The sequence below is a fragment of the Prionailurus viverrinus genome, chromosome D3 (genome assembly GCF_022837055.1).
Source record: "Prionailurus viverrinus isolate Anna chromosome D3, UM_Priviv_1.0, whole genome shotgun sequence".
Classification (NCBI taxonomy): domain Eukaryota; kingdom Metazoa; phylum Chordata; class Mammalia; order Carnivora; family Felidae; genus Prionailurus; species Prionailurus viverrinus.
In genome coordinates this window covers 78,112,280-78,136,780 of record NC_062572.1, presented here as the reverse complement: position 1 = coordinate 78,136,780, position 24,501 = coordinate 78,112,280, and the positions used below count along the sequence as shown (strand labels likewise).

General features: G+C 50.7%; 1 protein-coding gene across 4 annotated transcripts in view; it reads right to left on the bottom strand.

Moving 5' to 3' along the window:
• NEDD4L (NEDD4 like E3 ubiquitin protein ligase) overlaps positions 1-24,501 on the bottom strand; it is a 341,323-nt gene that overhangs the window by 255,890 nt on the left and 60,932 nt on the right. The gene's annotated exons all lie outside the window — the stretch shown is intronic.

The window sequence follows — 24,501 nt, the reverse complement described above, 5'->3', positions numbered from 1 at the left end:
AGGCACCAGCAGTCCTGAACAGCGCGCGGAAGCCTTGGCTGCCACTGAGGTGACTTTCCACGGCCAGGTGGCAAGGTGAACTCGACGCCCAGGAAACTGCCTCAGGTTTGCTCCTCTCCAGAAACCCGTGCGCTTGTCCCATCTCACCTCCTGTGGCAGGTGCCTCAGGAACCCGGCCACCTGGATGCCAGATTCTCCGAGCCCTGCAGAGCAGCCTCTTCAGGAAACGTTAGGGCTGCGACCCAGAGCGCTTGGCGGGGTAACCTCGGCTGTGTGTGCGCCTCCGCCTTCGGTCAATGTTTAGAGGTACACCCTGTCTTACGGTAATGCTTTCCACGGTCATCGCTTCCCTGGGCAAAGTCTTCTCCTCCGGCCACTTCCAGGTGATGCAATTGTACCACTGGCTGCAGGTTTCCCAGAAACTGTCCCACTCGAGGCAAACACATCAGGTTGCTTGTACATAAGGAAGCACCATATGGTCAAGGGACATGTACATGCTTAACCGCCTTCTTAGAAGCCATCAAATAACGAAGCCTTAAAATACCCCAAAGGACTCACCTTTCTTCTAGGAGAAATCCAATAATACACGGCACACCGGTCTCACAAAAAGCATAAAACTCAGTGTCATGGGCTGAACTGTATGGCAAGGTCCACCTCTTCCCCCACATCCATGTTGAAGCCCCAACTAGCTGTATCAGAATGTGACTAGATTTGGGGATAGGCCCTTAAAGGCGTGATTAAGTTAAAAGGAGGTGGTTAGTATGGCCCTAATCCGACCTGACTGGTGTCCTTGTAAGAGGCAATGTGGACACGCAGAGACGCCAGGGGGCACACACACAGAGGAATGACCACATGGGGTCTTTCCACGGGCCAAGGAGAGAGGCCCCCGAAGAAACCATCGGCTGGCACCTTGACCGTGAACTTCCAGAAACAAATTTCTGCTCTTTAAGCTCCCCCCCGGCCAGTGGTATATTTTGTTCTGGCAGCCTGAGCAGACTAGCAGAACTGGAAAGAGAAATCGGGAGTTAAGTGACCAATTAGTTAAGCAAGACAACAAGCGTGAGAAGACGTATCAGTCAAAACTGACTTCAGATGGATGGGTGACTCTAGGGGGAAAGGGGTGAACCGCTTACTCTCCTGCTTACTCCCTCCCCGGGGGCACACACCTGGACAGACAAACCACAGGGTCCACCTGGCCCCGTCCGCAGGGCACAGCAGACGTCACCAGGCCCAGGAGCAGACCTTGCAGGTGAGGTGGAGAAGACACCTGACAGGGTGGAGAAGGTCTGCTGGCAGAGAAGACGAAGGGGAGCGACAAGAGGCCCCATGCGTGAAGAGAGGACATTCAAAACCCCGGCCGAGAAAAGAACAACAGAAATCTGGCCGATATGCAAGAGGAATCGAGCCCACAATATATAATTAGCAGCGGCGCATTTGAAACATTGGCCAATCTCCCTCATCCCTGTATTCAAATTAAAACATGACTTAATCTCTCTTCATTTAGGCAAAATTAATCATTTCAAGAATGTTGGGGCGCCTGGGGGGCTCAGTCAGTTGAGCTTCCGACGTCGGCTCAGGTCATGATCTTGCGGTCCGTGAGTTTGAGCCCCGCGTCAGGCTCTGTGCTGAGAGCTCGGAGCCCGGAGCCTGCTTCGGATTCTGCGTCTGTCTCTCTCTCTCTCTCTCTCTCTCTCTCTCTCTCTCTCTCTGCCCCTCCCCCATTCACGCTCTGTCTCAAAAATAAATAAACGTTAAAAAAAATTTTTTTTTGAAAAAATAATTTCAACAATGTTATTTCTGCAACACTGAGCACTCAGAGCAGTGCTGTTAATAACCACCGTGATAATTCGCAGACAGGAGCACTGGAGTTCAGGGAGAGAGAGATCTAAAACAGGCCCAAGATCGCCAGCATGCGAGGAAGAGGCTAGGTAGAACTCTCTGGACTTTCTACGAGGAAGACGCTAGGTAGAACTCTCTGGACTTTCTACAACGGTGCTTCTCAGCTGGAGCTAACCCGGCTGTAAACGGGGAACCGGGCAGCGTGCAGAGACATTCTCATTGTCACAGCGTGGGGAGGTGCTACGGGTACCTGCTGACATCTACACAGAAGTGTGGCGCCCTAAGCGGCTGCAGCGACACCCGCCCCACTCCTCCCCCCTCACCAAGACCACCGGCACCCCCTTTCTCCTTCATCCTTCCCCACAGTGCTCCCACACCTGTGCCGCACCTGAAGCTTGGCTCTGCACAGAACACGGGCCCGGGGAGAGCAGGGGCTCCCCCCACACTTCCCAGGGCCAGGGCCGACCGCTACGCCAGAACTCTGCGGCAGCCTCCAAACCCGTGCTCCTCCGGCCGTCAGTAAGAGCCCCCTCTTGCCACGTTAGCTGCAGACCACCCGGCCCATGGCTCAACACCCCTGTATCCTATCCCTCCTTCAAAGGTGACACTGGAACCTGGGTCGCCATCTTCCTCTCTGGCCCAAGTCCTGCATTATCCCAAATGGCGTCAAGGCCCACGGCCACGGGACACCCTCGCTTCCTACATGGCCTCTGAACCCCAGGCATCTACACCCACGTTCCACCTCAACCACCCACAGCCAACTCCCCAGAACTGCTCTGCCTCTGCAACCCTGACCCCAGCGTCCCCCTCCCCCAATTTCCGGTCTTCCCAGATCCCTCTTCTGAGGGTCAACAGACCAACCACATTGAGCTGAAGTTAACTCAAAAGTTCTAAAAACCCACCGTTGAACACAACACAACAACCCAGACGAGTGGGTGAAGATATATCTCCAAGAACAGTCACCCAGGGAAAGACCAATTCACTAGACATCATCTAATGGGACTGGGTAAATCCACTGGACTCAGAACTGTCATTACCATTGCTCTCATCGTCACACGGGTCAGGGTAGGCCCCTCCCGCTTTGACATAGCTGCATTTAATGCTCACGACTCGGGGGGGCTTTACAAAGAAGGGAAATGTTGCCCGTGTCATAACATGAACTGGTCAGTCCTGCCCCGAATGAGGAGTTCGGCTGGAATCAGACTCCAGAAGCTGCACCACAGAGGAAGGTGAGGTGGAGTTGTGTCTGCCGATACGGGAAAACGCCCTTGATGTGTTATTCACAGTAAAAATAGAAGCGACGTTAGAACAGAGCAGAAGTTGATGCCAGATTTAATTCTTTAAAACGACACGCAGTGCTGGCTACTCCCTGCCTCCTCAACTCCAAAGCCACCCGTCCCTTCTCTGCTCTGGGACACCTGGCCTAGCCGCCCCCCCCTCCCCGCCAAACTGCATTTCCCGACTCCCTTTCTAGCTGGTTCCCTTGTGAGGACCCAGAGGAGGGGGCGTCCTCCTGTCTGTCCCCATCTTCCCGCGGTCAGTGTTGCCTGCTGTCAAGCAGTGACATCCAGCACGGTCCTTGAGCCCCCCGCCCCAGAGGCTCCGTCCCCACTAGGCCTCCTCACGCCCCTGTGCTTGGGTCACCCCGGATCTTCCCTGGTTCCTGCGGTCCTCGGGGTGGTGCCTTTTTCCTACAGATACCCGCTCTGGGTTATCTCGGGGGGACCCCCTTTTCCTTCAGGCTCTACACCTGTGTGAGTTCTCCAGGTCAGGGCCCCGCGGTTGGAGCCTGAGACCAATGCACCCACTGGCGCCCAGGTGCTCCATAGGGGCAAGTCCCCAGCTCCTACCTCACCCCAGGGGCTCTTCCCAGGTCCCTGGGACACAGGCCTGGAAAGACAGGGTGTCTGTCGCACAGGCAGGTCTGCCTGCCTGCAGAGAATGGGGTTCACAGATGCTACGAGGAACTGTTCACACTTCAGTCTACTGAGGAGGTGGATCATTTTTATCTCTTCTTTTTCCACGGTTTCCGGGGTTTTTTAAATTTATAATCAGGAAACTCAATCGATAAATGATTTAAAAAGAAAGCAGAAAAACTACCTTCCTCTGCGAACTCCGTAACGTTTCAACCAGATCAGTGAGACGACCTTAAGGCTAGACTGGAAAATAGGAGACAATGCTCTCTGTATAGAACCACAGGCGTGAATTGGGGCAGAATATTTTCTGTTCTGGCCAGAGGGAACAAAATCAAAAGAGATCCCAGATGCCATCACAACAGTAACAAATACACACTGAAGTCCCCGCTCTGCAAGGACTTAACACCGCAAGTAATAGTTTAGACACTCGACATCACACCACAGAGGAAAGTCCTCTTTTTTAGATCGACCAACTCTCTTCCTGCTTAGGCGTGCCACAACAGAGCTTCATGGTACTAGAATCTGGAAGCTGGCCCTCGATCCCACCCTTCTCCCTTCCCCGGACAGCCGTGGCTTGCCGGTCCCAGAGCCCACGGCTGTGACTGCTCCGTAAGGACCACCCACAGGAAGGACCAGCTAGTTCCCACTGCCTTCATTCACCAGACCATCCACAGCCTCCCCGCAGACGTGACACAGAACACAGACCCGGGAAGTTCCCGGAGGTCCCGGAGCATAACTACCCTGCTGCACTCTCTGGCGTTGGCTTAATTCTGATCCCGGAACAGCACCGCATCATTACCGGCACTGGGTCTGCGAGAAAAGAGATCTTTCAAGTCCCCCAGAGCCTGCTGTCATCACTGCAGCTAAGGAGGAAGTCCGGAAGGTAGCGAAACTGCCTTTTTGAGAATACTTCTGAGAATTACTGAAATGTCCAGTTCAGGAGATACGACGATCGATGATGTGTCCCAAACCCTTTTTGAGAGATTAGGCAGCGCCGGTCTATCTAACAAGGTTGAGTCAAGGGTTGCAGGTGAAGTCAGCCATGGAGAGGTATTTTTCAGCTCTGTAACCTTGGGCACATTACTAAGCCTCAGTTTTCCTATCAGCAAACAGGGATATGATCCTCTATCTGGAAGCGTTGAGATGACACTTATATAAAGAAGCCAGGCCAGTCAGCTGGCACATGAGAGGGTGTCAGTACATGTCATTTCCAAGTCAGAACCTCTAACCAGGAACCGGCACATTCCGCCTCTTCTCCATCAACAGGGTGGTTTTCAATTCTGATCTAACCTTGTAGTCTGGTCTCCCCTCTGCCAATCTCCGTGTCTTTTTTTTATTTTTTTACTTATTTTCTATTTTTAAAAAATTCTTTTTAATGTTTGTTTTGAGAGAGAGACAGACAGAGCATGAGCAGGGGAGGTGCAGAGAGAGAGGGAGACACAAAATCCGAAGCGGTTCCAGGATCTGAGCTGTCAGCGCAAAGCCCGACAGGCTCGAACCCATGAACTGTGAGATCATGATCTGAGCCGAAGTTGGAGGCTTAAATGACTGAGCCACCCAGGCGCCCCTCCCAATCTCCATTTCTGAAGACTCTGCCTGTATCCAAATATTGGTGGTTTGATAACCAAACGCCTGAGATCAAGATTCCTCTTAAATAGAGCTAAAACCGTTAGAAAAAATAATGAAAGGTGAAGTCTATCATTTTCGAGCAACTTCAGTTGTTGCACAAAAGATATAAAATTAAATTCTCATTTCAAGACTACATTATCTGGGCCCCAACATTCCTTAAATAACTGGCATTAAAATGGTAAGTGGAAAGATCTTTTCCTGAACACAGAAACTTGGTTAAGCCAATAATGAGAAATAGATTAAATGCAGTTGTTTCTACAAAACAGAGTTCAAGGTAAAATTGCCCAAACTCCTTTTATATAGCTTGAGTTTAAAATTCTCCCACTCAGAAACCATCTGAGGTTTACAACATGTGTGAGCCCATGTGCCAGGCTACAACATGTCAGAGGAATCTGTAAACATCATTTCCTAAACACCCCAGTAGGAAGACACAGGATTTTTCCTTCTGAAAACTGAACAAAATTGCAGACATCAAGTCAGAATCAGAATTTAAAAGTGGGTGATTCAAATTCAATTAGAAATTGGGGGGGGGGGGGGGAAGGGCGGGCAACCTGGGTGGCTCAGTCAAGTGAGTGTCCAACTTCCACTCAGGTCACCATCTCAGGGTTCGTGGGTTTGAGCCCCGCCGCGGGCCAGCTGTGATTAGCACAGAGCCTGCTTCGGATCCTCTGTCCCCCTCGCTCTCTACACCCCAGTAGGAAGACACAGGATTTTCCTTCTGAAAACTGAAAATTGCAGACATCAAGTCAGAATCAGAATTTAAAAGTGGGTGATTCAAATTCAATTAGAAATTGGGGAGGAGGGGTGGGTAACCTGGGTGGCTCAGTCAGTTGAGTGTCCAACTTCCACTCAGGTCACCATCTCAGGGTTCGTGGGTTTGAGCCCCGCCGCAGGCCAGCTGTGATTAGCGCAGAGCCTGCTTCGGATCCTCGGTCCTCCACCCCCCCCCCACCTCCCCCCCTCCAGTTCTCTCTCTCAAAATAAATCAACTTTTGAAAAGAAATTTTGTAGGGGGCAAGAAAGACAAACCCGGAGCCTGCCTGCATTGCACTGCTCTGGAATCTGCCGTGACCGTGACCTCACACTTGCTTTCACAGATCGATGCCCCGTGAAGGAGCCTGGAATGTGAGCACCGAGCCAGGTTGACCAACCACAAGAGCAGCCTCCAGGATTATTTCATTTTTAATTTCAAATTCAGGGAAATTTTCAAATATCCCCATTAGACACATTCAATCTAAATGATAAATATATACACAAACACACATTCACAATACTAGTCACAACACACACATATATACACCCATCACACCAGCCTGGAGGGAAAAGCACCAATTCGTATCAATTATAATTATTTGTACAGGGAAATGGGGACGTGCTTGCACATTCAGAGTAGGAATGATGAGACCAGAGGAAACCATCACCACGTGAAGTGATCTAGCGCTTTGCCTCATTTCCACGCTACCCCTGATGGATTAGAGGAATTTTATTTTATGCTGTAACTCAAGGTTGTTTATTTCGCCACAGCCCAACAGACCCTACTTGCCTTTCTGTGATAATACCGTGCCTGAGCTCGCACTTTCTCTAATCTGAATAATTTATAGTGTTTTCTCCCATAGCCTCACAGTTGAGAAACAGTCAAAGCTGCTTTTAAAATACACCACCATGGGGCACCTGGGTGGCTCAGTCGGGTAAGCATCTGACTTTTTTTTTTTTTTTTAATGTTTATTTATTTCTAAGAGAGAGAGAGTACTAGCAGGCAAGGGGCAGAGAGACAGGGAGACACAGAATCGGAAGCAGGCTCCAGGCTTCGAGCTGTCAGCACAGAGGCAGACGCGGGGCTCGAACCCATGAAATGGGGGATCATGACCTGAGCCGAAGTCAGACCCTTAACCGACTGAGCCACCCAGATGCCCCTAAGTGTCTGACTCTTCAGTTTGGCTCAGGTCATGATCTCACGGTTTGTGGGATCGAGCCCCACATCCGGCCCTGTGCTGAGTGTGGAGCTTGCTTGGAATTCTCTCTCTCCCTTCAATCTCTGTACCTCTTCCACTTGCACTCTCTCAAGCTCTCTCAAAATAAATAAATAAAAATAAAACGTACCACCACATCCCCACTAAGGTGAAGGCGCCTAACACGAGCAGGAAGGAGGGAAACGCCCATCTGCTGATGAGCACTAATCAAGGCATCAGTCACCTATGCCAAGACCATCTCCCCAACCAGCCCTTCGGGAGAGTGTTAGTGTCCTCCTCCTACGCAGGGGGTCTGGAGGAGAGGACAAGCCTAAGGAACCACGGCAGGGTAGCTGGTCCTTGAACCCAGGTCTGTCTGCGCACAAAATCCACATTCCTCCCCCAAGGTGCTGGGTCATCGGGATCAGTTACCACCAAGGTGACAGTCGTCAGACTCAACGGTTCCCCCAAGGCCTCCGATAATCTCAGAAAAATAAGCAGTGACTCAGAACAAAGGCAATTCCACCTGGTTTATCTCCAGCAGCGACAAGCGGGTGGCGGAGAGCAGCACAATGGATCCCTTCAAGAGCAGAACTTTGCCACAAAGCGGGGACTGGATGGATTACACGAGGAAGGCATTCCTCCCGGAGACAAACACTGAAAATACACTACTAAAAATGGAAAGCAACCCTTTGCTCCGAAGTGGACAAAAGGATCCATTGATTCCTATACAAAGGAACCAATCTGATCGGAATTTTTACAGCATGCAGCACCAACCTGCATTTCTGTAATATGACGAGGGAACATACCGTCTACTTCCTCACGCTGGCAGTCCTTTGCAGGGCCAACGGTACGCTTTTTATGAGCCTTGGGAATTATGACTTTAATCGAGTAAAAAAAAAAAACCCCACTGGTGGAAACTTGAGCAGTTCCTTGATCTTTGCAACTGAATCTCCCTGTTACACATTTGCCAGGAAGCCCTCTGGGGCCAGCAGGTGCAGTCACCTTATAGCTGCATCCACCTTCTGGAGGCTCCCACCCGTTCCTCACCCGGATGACGTGCCCAGCTCCTAGCGTGTGTCCCCGCCTCTGCTCTTGCCCTCCTTCAGTGTGAGGGAGACGGGACAGTGTGAGGAAGATGGGCGGGGGAACCGAAATATACATCTGAAATCAACACCCTGCGCAGAAGTGCATCGCCAGGGGCCCCAACGGTCCTCAAAGCCCCAACCTCACCTGTATAACTCACCAGCCTCGCTCTGTCCCTTCCATCCCATAACCCTGTGTTTTGGCCATAGCGCCCCCTCTTCTGGAAGCTAGCAAGGAAGCAGATGCGTGAACACAGCTGCCTCTCCTCAGCCAGACCTATGCAGCTCTACCAGAATGTGGAGTGACTTTGCTAACGAGGAACTCAGACAACAGACGTCTTTCATCTGCCCCTAGCAACCACCGGATGTAGAGGGTTTTCACTTCTTTTTTTTCTTTTTTCTTTGATTTTTTTTTTGACAACAAATACGCATTACTTTCAATGTACTTTTTATTATAAAATGGTAGAATGTATTTATTATAAGATGGTAAAATGAATGGATTACCCTCGATGAGTCCCTTCCTCTCCATGTCATCAAAACCGAGTTTCCATCCATTAAGGATTATGTCCCTTGAAATAAATGACCGAGGGTACTGACAAAGGTAGTCGAGAGTCCCTGTTGGGTCGGGGGGAGACACAAGAAGGAATCCTATTACCTACTCCAAATCATCCTCTCCTCCCAGCTCGCCCCTAGGAAATGTGCAGCTCTTGCCTTATCAGAGAGAGTAAGGCAGAGTTTAATTTGCCGTTAAGTGACCGCTGTATTAAGCGAAAGTCAGCGAGTGTGAGCAGCTCAGCTTTTAAGGGCTACACAGGTGATCTGAAGGGAGAGGACCGAGGACAGGAGAGCAGCTACTGGGCTCCAGTGATTTGCGGCTCCTGTGAAACCAGACGGTGAGGTCTCGTGAGATCCTGGCGTCGTGCTGTGTCAGCCATATGGCACCTGGTCCTGTCCCTTAGCCAAGGAGCAAGGAGGCAGGGAATGGAGACACTTACTTCCCACGTGTAGTAACTTATCAAAAAAAGTAAAAGGACTTACTTCTCAGGCCAGGTAAGTATCAGAACCTCAGACGCGCACCTGTGCACGTGCTGCGCCCTCCCGCTTGGAGCATCTTTCCCCACACCACCCCCTGCATGCACCCTAGCACCCTGCGCCCTCAGTCAACACGATGATGGCAGAGCTGGTGGCGGCGACGCCACCATTTATTTCCTCTGTGATTCTGAACTCTGCCACTAGTTCGTTCTGAAGAGCTTCAGGGAGATGGGGGGAGGTGGGGAAAAGGGGAGGGAGGGGAGAAGAAAGGGGGAGGGAGGGGAGGAAGGGGGAGGGAGGGGGCCCAGAGGGGAAAAGAAAGGGGAAGGAGCTGGGAAGAAGGGGAGGGGGGAGGGAGGGAGGGAAGGGGGAAGGGAAATGGGGAAAGAGGAGGGTGGAGAGGAGGGAAGGGGAGAAGGGGAGGCATGGGGGGAGGGGGATTCACCCCAGCAGTATTACAGCATCACCGTTAGCGGTCGTCCAGTTCGGTGTTTTTCAGCGACATGGCCCACAACATGTGGTTATGGAATCAGTGTAGTGGCTCCTATTTAATGAAATCAACAGAACAGAGGAAATGAGCAGCACTAAGCCAGAAAGCGTCGGAGACCAAGGAAAAGAAAGGAGCCATCCCCCAGGGGCCCCAAGGTCAGAGGGAAGCCAAGGGGGATTCTCAGGGCAACGTCAGCACAGGGCTCTGTCCAGACTTCACCAGCACAGGACGCCTGGAGGGTCTGCGATGCTGAGGGAAAAGCTGGGGACCCTGAAGCAAACGAAACACAGCACAAGACAGGAGAAGGCAGAGTCGTGCCGGGACGGCGTCACAGCACAGTCCTCGGGTCACAGTCCGCACAGAGTCACCGCAAGGTAAACGCAGAAAACCCACGCGACTGGTAGGGCACAGAACCAGGACCCTACCCCATGAGGGAGGGCCGGGGCTGTGTGCGCGCGCGAGAGGGCAAGCCCCGAACTTCCAGAACAGGAATCCAGTTGGAAAAGTCAAGTAGCAGCAACCAGATCGTGTTGAGGAGACGTGGAAACACACAAGCTCCGAGAAGCGGTCAGAGGAGGTCAAAGTGGTCGCCTCTGACAAGTGGGAAACAGACACGCATCTCGAGGCTCTCGCCCTTTCCCTCCACATGGGCCTCACCCCTGTCCACTGCACGCCTCTCTTCCCGGCTTTCGAGGCCTTTCCCAGGGAAAGGACCACATCCCACCGGTGCCCACCCTCTCCTCCCTCCTCCACTCAGGCTTCCACAGAGCCCTAGGCCAGCACACCCTCCCTGCCCTGCCCTCCGGAACCTCCTGTTGTTACAGGGGAGCCCCCCCCAACCCAACCCCCCACCCCCCCCCCAGCTGCTTTAACGACACACAACTCATTTCTCTGGTCTTGAAGATGCGTTGAGGGTACGATCTGGAGTTTGGTTATCCAGTTTCCTATAGTGACAAGTGAAGCCACAAGAGTCACATGGCCCGTGAGTCACACGGGGTGCAGTTCTCTCACCAGGCTAACCCCGGGGCACAGCCTGCATCCCCTGAGGGGAACTTGCACCCGTTGAGGTATAACTCTCCTAAGAGTCAAGGTGCTCTTTGCTTTTTGAAAGCCACCAAATATTGCCTCGTTACTGAAAGTAACTGTTTTTGCCAGATCAGACACCTTATTACCCTTGAATTCAATGTAAACGTAAAGTCCCCAACTTACAGTTACAATGGTTCTCACAACGGTCCGACTTAGGATTTTTCAACTTTAGGTGGAGAGAAAGCCATACACATTAGAACATACAGTAGAGGGGTGCCTGGGTGGCTCAGTCAGTTAAGCGCCAGACTTGAGCTCAGGTCATGATCTCACGGTTTGTGGGTTCGAGCCCCACATGGGGCTCTGTGCTGACAGCTCAGAGCCTGGAGCCTGCTTCAGGAGAAAGCCTCCTTACAAGTCTGAATGTGGATCCTGCCCCGGGCCACCAACATGCCCCGCGACCCTCTCCTGTGACACTGGAGGGAGGGAGGGAGTCAATGGAAGAAAATGTGCCCAAAGGAAACTAGCAGCACAGAAGCTGGGTCTGGAACAGCGTCTCCTCACACGCCCAACATCTCCATGGTTTATTTCCTCAGCTTGTCCGGGTCCTTCTGGAACGCCCTTGCTCCTTCGCTTTAACCTAAAAAGTTTCCTTAAATCCCCATTCCGTAAGCCCTCCCTTTGCTACTTCAGACCCTCTTGAGGTCTCCCTCTGTGACTGTCCACTGTGACCACAGGCTCCCAGCCGTCCGTTCTCCTCCAGCTTCCTGCCAGCAAACGATCACTTCAGGACCGAGAACCTCACCCCACGCCCGGCTTGACTTCTGGGGGGAGAGGGCACCGAGGAGCGCACCGACAAGCGTTTGTGCCGGTCCCCGAACACGCAGCCCGTTGGTCGTCAGGACCACTTTGCCAGCAGCTTACTCAGGAAGAGTCCTCCCCGCTCAGGGGCAGGACCCAGAGGAAAAGTCTTCCTTGAAAGCCCACTTTCTCTGTTCACGTAGAACAACCCCCCCTTTCTTTGCCAAGTGATCAAATGTGAGAAACTGCTTCCCACGGAGAGCCAAAACTGGTATTAGCATCCACAATGAAAACACACGAAACCCCCTCCGCGTGTGAGCTGTTCCCTTCGCTATTGACTTGCTTTACCTCTAAGACACAAAAAGCTTCGAACACATTTATAATCTCCCTTGGAGTCCCTAGTGGATGCAGGGAGTACTGGGTTTCCCAGTCCAACAATTGCCAGTGTTCAGCCATGGGGGTGGGGGGCAGGGCAAGCGCTTAGCTCCTGGCCAAACGAGGGGCATTTATACCAATGAGCCAAATGAAAATCCAGTGTCGTCTTCAGGAAACGGGCGAGGACTCTCTGAATAACCTGGGATGTCCCTACAGCGGACCCGCTTCCGTTACTCCCCTACTCGGTCTGGCTTCACTCTCGCTGTGTGACCCAGAGACGAACAAAACAACTCTACAAATCGAGGGGCGAAGAAACATTCAAGTCCATGCACCAGGAATACCAATGAAGAAAACTTTCTAAATGTGTTAATTCCAGAAGAAAAGCCAAGAACCAGTGGGGAATTTACTAGAAAGAGGTCGGCTGCAGCCAAGTATGCCAAAGGTTAGTTTTTGCAGAATGCCTCGGATCGAGACTTGGAATTTCACACTCTGCACTAACAGAGCTTCTGAAAAAAAAAAAAAGAAAGAAAAGAAAGTGATTTTTATCTCCCAGTTCAAGGTCAGATGGCCTCCACCTCAATGTTAATTGATAATCAGAAGGGCAAACGAAAAAAGAAGGCACCACAAACACAACGCAGCTCTGCCTCTCAGAAGAGGCATAAATGCTCGTGTTTACAGCAAACTGCAGTTTAAAAAGCACATTCCCTGAGTAAGAAAGAGAGTGTCACTAGACTACAGCACGAGGCACTCAAGACACTGGGAAAATCTACCACATCATCAGTCCTTCCCTCCTCGTCTCTGGAAAGGCTCAACAACATTCACTTCTCGTTTATTCATTCATCCCACAGCACTGATTGATCACATACTGTTGGAGGCTCAGTCCAGACAGGCATCACAGAAAGGGGTCACTGATGTCAAGGAGCTGGAAACACGTAAGCAGGCAGCGGGACACCCTTGATTTGAGGACCCAAAGGGCACAGTCCCCTCAGGACATCGCTAGTTCCAAGTGGGGAGAAAAGGACATTTTGAAACTTCACTTGGGAAATAGACTTGCTTTATCTGAGCGACACAGGACAGCAAAATTAAGAATACAAAGTTCAATTCTCTATACCTGACAATCTTGTCCCCCCGAAGAGGATAAAATACTGAGACTTGTTAAAGGAACTCGCACTCTACGTGTAAAGCACTTAGAACACAGAATAGCAGAGTGAGCGCTTAAGATGCTAGCATTTTAGGGGCGCCTGGGTGGCGCAGTCAGTTAAGCATCCGACTTCAGCCAGATCACGATCTCGCGGTCCGTGAGTTCGAGCCCCGCGTCGGGCTCTGGGCTGATGGCTCAGAGCCTGGAGCCTGTTTCCGGATTCTGTGTCTCCCTCTCTCTCTGCCCCTCGCCCGTTCATGCTCTGTATCTCTCTGTCCCAAAAATAAATAAACGTTGAAAAAAAAAGATGCTAGCATTTTAATCATCATGAAACATACATAAGGTAGACTATGTGCATGAAAGGGAAAAGGTAACGTTTGCTTCACTATGAGTATTAGTATATTAAGGACTTGCGGTTTAGTTTAAGTCCCTAGTTAAATATATGCACTTTTTTCCATGTGTATGCGCACGCGCGCGCGCGCACACACACACACACACACACACACACACACACACACACACACACACGCTGGTTAATGCTGAGACCATACGATCTCAAGTAAAAAGATCTGAATTCAAGTCCTGACCCAGCCACATCATCTGGCTCATCAGTTGTCAACAAGCTTCTTTATGTTCCTCTGAGCTCCAACCTCATCTATACAAGGGAAGGGACATCCACCTCCCAGGGGCAAGATTCAATGCGGGGCCAGAGAAAACCCTTTGTAAACACTGGGGCTGGGCAAACATTAGACAAGTGAGAACAACTGGCACAGAAACTTCAGGAGCTCATTCTCCTAATGAGCCCTCTCCTCAAAGCTTCAATGTGTTAAATAAACAGTAGCACTTCAGCATAAAAACCCATGAGAATTCCATCACGGTCAAAACTCTGGATTCTCCCAAATAAATCAGGAAAGACATCCGACTCTCGGCGGTTACTCATGTTCCATCCGTTCACTCAACAAATGTTTACGGAGCACCACACATCAGACATGTAAGAGGGGGAAGTCGTGTAACACCGTGAATAGCCAAAATCCGCAGAGAAAAGTGGCCCTCCATCTGGTTTTGGAAGGCACCACGTGGTTTCTAAAGCCAGGGTAAACCTCCTAAATGTGACTCAACTCGTACTGCTATTAGAGTTCAATGACTTTCTCACTGATTTGTCTCATCTCTTAATCTATTAAGGTTCATAAACCTCTCGCTACTACGTCTGTTAAAAATCGCTTTTCACGGACTGCCTTTGAACTTTGACATTTTTCACAATAATGAGTCCAAATCACAGATACGCTCATCATCTTCAAGAAACAAGTCAAACCAAAACAAAGCCAAAAACCCAGAATATAGTATCAACTGCTCAAAGTCCTCGACCGCTCAGAAAGGCACCTGGGGTCAGCCTGGGCACCTGCCATTTGCCGAGCACTTAAGTGTACTTAACTCACTCTTAGAAATTTTGTAACGTTAAATCCTATCATAATGCCACCTGACGGATGAGGAAAGTGAAGACTATGATAGATTCACTAAATTACTGAGAGCACTTGCAAACAGAGTAACCATATCAATGCCCTACCTGACAAAAATTCAAAAGGAATGACCTTAAATTATTAAAGTACTTTTTGCTATGCTGCAACCCAAAAGGAAAATATTCGCCCCACCACCGTACTATATATACTAAATTCACATCTGCAAAATAATCATTTAAATACCACCTCCCTTATATCCATCCTATGTGGCCACCCCACATTTAATTCATCCTATGGAAGTCCCATAGGTCTTTCTTTCCTCACTCCCTTTCCAGTGGGGGGCAAAAACCAAAGGAGAACAGAGAATCAAAACCCTTTTAAGTGTTAACAGCCTACAAGGGGGGATAAGGCTGAAAGGCTTTTAGAACTTCCAGTAAGGGAGACGTGAACCTAGAGACATGGCCAACCAGCCACAGATCTCATTTCCAGCTCCTCCCGTTTACCTGGTGCTTTCAGAGTTACTTAGTCTCCATTGAACCCTCGGCTCCAGCAACGAGAAGAGAGAGCAGGGAGGAAAAGGAGGCAGGGCCAATGGAAGGTTCTGCTGGTAAAGAGAAGGAAGAGGGCTGGTCTTAGAGCAGAAAGTGTAGGTTTTCCCCCATCTTTTCAGAATATATTTACACGAGAACGTGCCTCAAGTGATATGATCAAACTAGTGAAGACACACGTTCAAATACATTGGTCTTCCCACAACATTCCAACATATCCTACGTTTCCAAGTCAACACGGGAGACCAGGAAGCATCTGTTCGTAAAATAACACGAAACAAAAATTCCAAGAGCACGGCTTGGGGAAAAGCTCTACAGTCAGCAGTTCAGCCAACACTCAAGCAAGCACGTGACAGTGAAGCCACAAGTGCACAGAATGAATCTGGCCTGTTGGGGGTACAAGGTCCATTTGGGGAGTTGGGGCTTGCCTGTGACAAATTTTCCAAGAGTTACATTAAGAACGCACACGTACACAGTTCAATTCCCCATTGGTTGGTCCTCTCTTCCACTAGGATCCTCACTTTAAACCTGTAACACCTAATGGGCCAGAGAGAAAAGTCAAAACTAAGTCGGGCGCGTGGCTCAAGTGGAGAAGCTTCCAGAAGGGAGGAGATGACGACGAAGCAAAATGATAAGCCAGATGAACTATGAGTTTCCTTTCTTCTATCTGATCCCAGGACATGATGCACACAGCTACTCTTGAATTTCAGGGCAGCGCACGCTGAAGCCAGAGGCTAAGGACTCTGTTACTCGTTCTGAATCAACTGTTTTGTTTCCCTACTGTTGGTAACTGAGAACTGAAGGCCTAAGAAGCCTGAGCTACCGCAGGCGCGGCCTCCTCGGTTAGACTTTTGTGGAATGAACCACAAGCGACTGGCCAGACAACTTATACAGGGCCTTCTCCATCAGCAATCTGGGCCGAGCCAAGAACACATATACGTGTTCGATAAAACGATCAAGCACACGGATTTCTTAAACGCTCACGGGTGTCATCTGAGCTGCGTACTAGAAAAATCTAACCCCCTGCGAGAAACCTCCCCTTCCGGTAAGAGAAATCTTGTCCATGCATGACAGGAGCTTCATAGCTCGGAACGAACCGCACGGTGTTAGATGTGCACAGCAGACCGGGTTACTGTAGGTAGGAAATCATTAACGGAGTACAGTGTTCTCCCTGATCCAAAGGCCTCAACCAACCAGGAAAAACAAAAGCATCGCTGCCCTCGACATCCAGGAGAGACTGCCTTTTACGCTCAGGCATTTCAATGTGTTGTTCAGCCACAGTACAGTGACCAGGGGAGGTTTTGATCCATGGAATCCCAGCACCGTATCGTGGTAACACCCAATACTGTCAGGCCATACCGGTCTCCAAACCTAGAAAGCTGAACCCAACACTCAGAAGATCTGTGGCCATGGAAAAACTACTAAACCTCTCTGTGCCTGAGCTTTCTTCTCCGCAAAATAGGTTATTACCAGCTCTCCTCGTACAGGTTAATACACTCTTTTTCAAATGCTTGGAATAGTGCCTGGCACAGTAGATGCTCAAGTGTCTTGTGCTGGCTACTGGATGAGGAATACGGGAGATGGTGAGAAGTAGGTCTTTGATAAACTGGGTAGGAGATGGCGCCTCTAAGGAGGACGGGCAAGACTCGGGGGGATGGGAAGGGAGTCACTGTGGGAGGGACCAGAAGTAGTTCTACTTTGGCTGTGCTGACTTTTGAGACCTCACCGGTCATCTAGCAGAAAGGTCACAGAGCTCGCTGGCTCTCCACGTTACTCGTTCAGAAGCAAGGAGTCCATGCGGACAACACAAATTCGAGACTCAGCAGCTTCCGGGGAGCGCTTAAAGCTCGGGGCTACGTGGAACATCATGAGGCGACGCGGAAGGAAAAGGAGGGTGCAGGCAGACCGCTGGAGCCTGCAAACGTTCAGAGGTCTAGAAGCCAAGGACGAACCAGATGGTGACTTCGAAGGAATGATGGGCGATTCGGTAGAAATGCAGACCAACGGGGGACACGGGGAACAAGAAAGGGCCTCAGAAGGAGAGCACCGATGTCTCAAATACATCCCCAGATTGACAACAGAGCACACGCGGGTCCGACCAGAGGTGGGTCCCTCGCAGGGTTGCCCAGGACAGAGGCGTGTGGGCACGGAGGGCTGGCGTCCCCTCCACCCCCACCCCAGGGAACCTCCCTGGGAGCCGTCACAAGTAACCAGGGTGGAGACTCTATGTGGACCTGGTCAGGGTCTCAGGTGGGTTACAGGTCTTCGGAACTCTCAGTCGTGAGATGCCGGATTCACATAGAAGCCTGGGAATATGAGACCGTGGAGTAGGATGCTTTAGATCACGATTCTGATCCCGATCAGGATGACGGCATCTAAACAGGGTTGTTAAGATGAGGTGGGGCGAGGTCACTGGAGCCGAGGAGGTCAAGAACTTGCGAGGCCAAGTTCCTGGGTCGGGGGATCATCAACGCGTGGGCTGAGGTTTCCACGCACGGTGAGCGGGGGGGGGGGGTGGTGTTGAGGCGGCAAAGAGGTCATCCATGAACAGGGGGCGCTGCCCAGGAAGCAAGGACGGAAGCAGGCGGGTGAAGGGGTGCTCCAGTTGGTGACGCAAGTTCCAACGGGGCTCAGGTTTTACAGAGGGAAGAAGATGGCTTGGTGGGAAACAGCGATAGGGAAAAACTGCTCCTTGAGGAGACTGGAAGGGAGGCGGTGGCCTCCGGGGACAGCCAGTCTGGTCTTCGTCAGGGCGAAGGAGCAAAGCCAGTGCAAACAGTCACTTACATGTAATCGATGGCGCCACTTTAAGTTGGGTTGGGGGTGGGCAGTAAACCAGTCAGGTAGAGCCTCCTAATCCCAGGTACCCAAGCAAGGCCTCACTTGAGCAGCTGCCTACAATGTGAAGTCTCCCCCAAAAGGCAGGCTGCAAGGAGAAAGGTGACAGTAACTCCAGATCTCACCAAAGGACGGCAGCAACTGAAAACAGCCAACCCTGTCACCAGCCTGTTGACCCTTACCACCCCAAGGCCTACAGCAGGATGGCCGCTTTAAACCAAAGTCAGCCACCACTAGAGGGCGACACAGCCCAAAGACCTGACCAACTCCCAGGCACGGATTTTAAGAAAACAAAGCGCTCTAAGCAGGAGCCAACTCTGGTTGAAATTTAGCTCAAGTTCAAACGTCACCAGAGCAGGGAATACTATAAAAACACAAAGGACCACGTGCATGGATATGTACAGAAAAAGGTCTCAAAGGCTTTACACCAGACTGGGGAACACTGGCTCACCTCCGGCAAAAGTAAGAACAGGCGGCTTTGGGGGAGACGGCGCGGAAGGGCTCACTTTCACCGTCTCGTCCACAGGCGATGTTGAGTATTTTTCAAGAAGGTACTCACATGCTGTACCACTTAAAATACATTCAAAATTAGAAGGCAGAAGTTACAGGCAGAAAAACCTATTACAGACAGCGAACTTCAGGAAAAGACAAAGCAACAGAAGACCCCGTTCACCACAGACAGACGCTTGGAACCCTAGTACTCAGACAGGATCGAAAATTCATCTCATCTCATTCTATATTCTGTCCGGGAGAAAAATAATGCCCCAAAGCGGGGGCGGCGCCTGGGTGGCTCAGTCGGTTAAGCGGCCGACTTCGGCTCAGGCCACCATCCCGCGGTTTGTGAGTTCGAGCCCCGCGTCGGGCTCTGTGCTGACAGCTGAGCCTGGAGCCTGCTTCGGGTTCTGTGTCTTCCTCTCTCTCTGCCCCACCCGTGGCCATGCTCTTTCTCTGTCTCTCAATAATAGTTAAAAAAAAAAAAAAAAAATTTTTTTTAAGCATTAAGTAATTTGCTCCAAATAACAGAGGCAAAATTAAAGTAACATCCAAATCTCACCTAGGACCCTAACACGTGGGAATCCTGTTTCATCGTCTATTAAAGACGTTGGTGTTTAGTGTTCATTCACCAACTCTGAGTCATTCCCACCTCTTCTCTTCCCCTCCAAAAACAGGGGTTGGTGGGAGGGGCGGGGGACGACATTTAGAGATCATGTACCCGAAACAGTGTAAGTCTTCCTTTGGTTAAATTTAATTTTAACAAATACTGGTTGATCTTTCCATCTCTTGGTGGAAAACACCACGATCACTTGATTAGAGTACATAAACACTGAAAACCTACCTGGTTCTCATCTTCAAATTACCTGCAGTTACCTTGAAGTTAACCTTCACGTTACCTGCAGTTACCTTCAAATTACCTGCAAGTTACCATGCAGCTTAAAACAGCATGAGCAGAATATGGCAATGAATGTTTAAGCACAAAGGGACTCAACAAGGGGTGAAATATTATATGTTATTGCACCAAGGGAACATCTTCCTGAATTTGAAGGTAGGAAAGGACGTGTTTTAAGGAGCATCTGCTGAGGGGCGCCTGGGGCTCAGATGGTTAAGCGTCTGACTCTTGATTGCGGCTCAGGTCATGATCTCGTGGTTCCTGAGATCGAGCCCCACGTCAGACCAAGCCCCACCGTCGTCAGTGCGGAGCCTGCTTGGGATTCTCTCTCTCAAAATAAACAAACTTGAAAAGAAAAAAAAGGCGGGGACCGTGCTGAGCACTCCGGGCTGGGCATGTGCTAAGGGCACTTTAAGCTCTTACTCCACATCCTCACAAATCCGATGCGGTTACCATGATGAATTTCCTTACAGAGGGAGGGAAGCCACAGCTGGCCAATGAGGAGCAGAGTCAGGACTGAAAGCCAGGTCTGCCCCATCTCCCCCTTCTCTAGCGGTAGCCCTTGGCAAGTAGATCAGAGGACAGACACCCTCTTTACTTCCCCTGGTATGTACCTGACTTTCGTCCCAGCCCCTCTCTGCCCTTGCTTTCACAAGATTGACATTTTTACTTGGGTTCTCCAATGTGGCTGATATCAGTGTGGGCAGAAAAGGGGTCATGGGCCCAGATTCTGAAGACAGCAGGTGAGGGGCGGGGGGGGGGGGGGGGGATCTGGAGGCAGGCAAGGGTCAGACGTGGTCAAGAAGATTTCTTCCTCAAGGGATCAGCAGAGATCTTAAAAGATCAGCAATCCTCTTAAAGGAGGACTAGGTAACAGTAGACAAGAATAGACCTTGTCTCTCAACTCGGGCTTCTTAGAGAATCACCTGTGCAGCTTCTAAACACACCCACCAAGCCTGTCCTGCCTGCCCCTGACCAGTGATATCGGGACCTCTGGGCACAAGCCCCAGGTCTTCGATAAAGTTGCAAACCTCCCCCAGGTGACACTAATGTGCAGCTAGAATTTAGAACCACTGGGCCAAACCAACAGCTAAGAGGACTGAAATCAGACAGTAACAAAAGACAGGCAGGCAGGCCCGCAAAGTCTCAAAACTAGCCCAAAGTTAACGGCATGCACTTGTTATAATGCCACACAACTTAGCTTGGTGACCTTCACTAGAATTTTTCTGCAGCTAGGAGAAGAAAACGGCAAGGTTCTCCAGGACAGCAGATCAGTGGGGTCAGGAGTTAAAGAGTATGGAGTGAGTGCAAAGGCACTGTGGCAGCAGCTGATGAAGGGAGCCCTGAACACGGAGGTGAGGCCACAACACAACTAACAGAATCCAGGGAGAGTCCAGACTGGAGCAGGCAGGGAAGCCAGAATGGCCGAGACACCTTTTCAACAGATGAGGGTCACACCTGCCCTCTATACCCCCCCATCATCCTGGCATTTGGGAAGGTCTCCCGGGTGTTTGAGACCCCTGTCCCACCGAGACCACTGAGAGAGTAGGACAAGAGAAAGGTAGAGCACAGAGGTCAGGCCAGAGAGGGAAGACTGCAAAGGCAACAGTGGCTTAGAAAGCCCATCCACAGGGATCTCAAAGGCCCTTAAGAGGACGCAGGGGCCCAGGCAGTGTGTCAACTGAGGAAAGGGTACAGAGGTGGGGCCCCAGGAGAGTGTACCAAGTGGAGTGAGGTGAAGTCAGGACCTGCAAGAGAAGCCCTGGCCCAGAGTGGGGGCCAAAGGTGATCTGGAATCAGCACTGGAAGACGGGAAGCACGTTGGCAGGAGGAGAAGCCTTCGTGGGAGAGAAGGAGCAGCATCCTAACAGTTATTTTAGGCAGAAGGAGCAGCAGTTTCCTCGGCTGGAAAATTAGGAAATCAGCTTCCCTTCTGGCCTAGTGGCCTATGGCTGCATAGGTATTTCAGGAAATTCTGGAAGGTCTGGTGAAGAGACTGTTTGACCTAAACCAACAACAACAAAGCAAAACCAAGGGGTGCCTGGGTGGCTCAGTCGGTTAAGCACCCAACTCTTGATCTCGGCTCAGGTCATGATCTCAGGGTTCAGGAGTTCGAGCCCCGTTGTCAGGATCTGGCCGTGCAGAGCCTGCTTGGGATTCCCTCTCTCTGCCCCTCCCCTGCTCATACACACACACACACACACACTCTCTCTCTCTCTCTCTCTCTCTCTCTCTCTCCCTCTCTCTCAAATAAAAGAAATTAAAAAGAAACACAAGTTCATAGAGTGGTGAACAGGCCTAGAGAAGGACAGAGTAGTTGTGAGAACTCTTTTTCACCAAAGGGAATTACTCTGTCCTAAGAAAAACACGTTCTGACTATGCAAACTGTTGTTTTAGCACATTGGCGAAGCAGAACCGCCAGTGAAACCAGCAAATGAGACGGAAAGAAAATATGAAAAGCCAAGTTTGCCTCGCCAATTCAGCTTCCGTGCATCCGTACATCCGTGTTTCAGACAGCACACGCTCAGTCACCAGCCTCACCCTACACGCATGGGGGGGGGGGGGGGGGCGCGAGGAAAACACTGGACACGCGGGTGATGGAAAGTGCACCGGGCAGAAGCCAAGAGCGCGTCCAGGTTGGTAACGACACGTTCCACGAACACATCCGTGTGCTCACTAACAGAACAGACGTGAATTTATAAAGCATACCAAGTTGTAGGTTTCTTGGAACTTTCCTGTAATTCTTGTTGTGCTTCAGGGAACATTTCATGAATGAGAAGCAGTGAGCTAGTTAGGGACATCAGAGGACACAAAGGGCTGTGGGGGGCACAGCCTCCAGCATCAGGTGTATTCCTTTGGCTCATTCATGGTAAGTTTGGAGCAGCTGCTGGGAAGGGAAGGAAAGGGATAGGGGAGGGGAGGGGAGGGAAGAGGATAGGGGAGGGGAGGGGAGGGGAAAGGGAGGAGGGGGGGTAAGGGAAAGAAGAAAATAAAAATACTTGAATGTAAGAGAGGCAGCTATTATCTAGAGGCTGAGAGAGAAACGGCTTCTACTGACAGCATTAATGAAGAAAGGAGCATTCTTTCTGTGCCGCAGGCAAGGACGTTGGGGTGACCAGAACCAGAGTCACATCCTTCCAAACAACCGGAGGGGAACATGCAAAGCTAACTGTAAGACAGCAGTTTTTCATACTTCCAGACCGCGTCTCATGAGCACATCATTTCATCCTTTTCACGACGACAGGATTCCCCAACAAAGAGCAAAAAATGCCTGATGGCTTCCCTGTAAATAAAGATTGACAAACAGGAGCAAACGTCCAAACGCAAAAATGTACTTCAATCAAATTCGGGAAGGATTAAAAAAAAAAAAAAAAAAAAAAAAAAAAAAAATCAACTGATGACATATTATCTTCAACGTAAATTATTCTGGTTGGTAGTAAGGACAGGCTGTTTCTCCTGCTCAGAGGCTACCTGGGCCTAGATAAATTCCTACATCCTCAACCACATATGTGCTGATTTCACTGAGCATCTGGAACCATGACCTTACTTGTACCTAGAGAAAGCAAAGCTTTTCCGTAGTTCTACACATGCTTTGCACTGGAAAAAATCCAAGTTTCTTAATTCTTCGCTCCCTCCTCAAATATTTCCTCGGCACTGGTTTCCTCCCAGATACGGAGGCTGGGCCAGACGGCCTTCCCAGCCCTGGAACCCCCTTCTCAGGGAGGGAGACACCCAACAGCAGACCGCTGCTTCCCCTTCGCTGGCGCTCCCCGCCCCGCCAGGCAACAAATGCCCCTGGAGGGTGGATAAGGAGCCAGGGTGCCAGGCCGAACCCCTTCCTCTGGTTCCATCTGACCCACCACATAGAGACCTTCCCTCTTCCCTCGGCTGGGGGAGGAGACCCAAGCCCATGATGGCGCTGACCATCATGGTGAGGGGGTGTTAAGTCTGCCCAATTCTGCATTAGCAAGTCCACTGGCCGGGCCCTGTGAGCCCCCTTCTCCTGTGGCAAGCTTTAGCACTAGTAAAGACGAACTATAAATTCTCCTGCTATTTCTCTGACGGGGTGTATCTGCCGGATGCTCTTGTACACTAGCACTGTGCTGATGTGCAGGCCAGAGTTCAGAGGTGAAGGAGGTGGCTCCCAATGTCAGTGCAAACACCTATCCGGAGAGAATTTTTTTTTAAGTTTATTTATTTATTTTGAGAGAGAGAAGAGGAGGGGAGGGGAGGGGAAGGGAGGGGAGGGGAGGGGAGGGGAGGGGCAGAGAGAGGTAAAGAGAGAATCCCAAGCAGGCTCCACACTCTCAGTGCAGAACCTGATGTGGGGCTCAAACCCACAAACAGAACCATAAGATCATGACCTGAGCCAAAATAGAGAATTCTTGCTTAACTGACTGAGTCACCCAGGTGCCCCTGGAGATACTATTTTAAGATGCAAATTCCTGAGCCCTGGACCCAAAGACTGGGATGAAGCAGGCCGGGGGGGGGGGGGGGGGGGGGGGGGGGGGGGGGGGCTGGTTAAGGCATCCGCACCTCAGATAACCACAGCTAGACCAAAACCACACTTGGGAGAAATCCTTGGGGGAAGTTCACGGCTCTTCCCCTCCGAGCTTAAAAGCACGATGTGTTAATAATAAATCTGAGTTTCCATCTCTGTAAAATGAAATGATCTTACGGTCAATTCGGTGACCCACAGAAAATGCTCACAGGATGGGAAGACGGCGGGTGAGAAATGAAAGCCTGAGCTTGTTCAAATAACCGGACAGGACAGCTCGTCACCAGCTCAGACGCCAGCCTGAGTCACCCGCAGCCCAAGGAGGCGGGCTGCGGAAGGTGGCTAGTCCTCACCCGAGCACAGAGACCCCGGAGAGGAGGCACAGCGGCTCTCAGGAAAATTTGGCAGTGCTGGGTGTGATCAACTTACCTAAAAATCATTGGGTCTAAACGTCTTTCTCCTCCCACAACCCCAGATCTCCAACCCGAGGGTG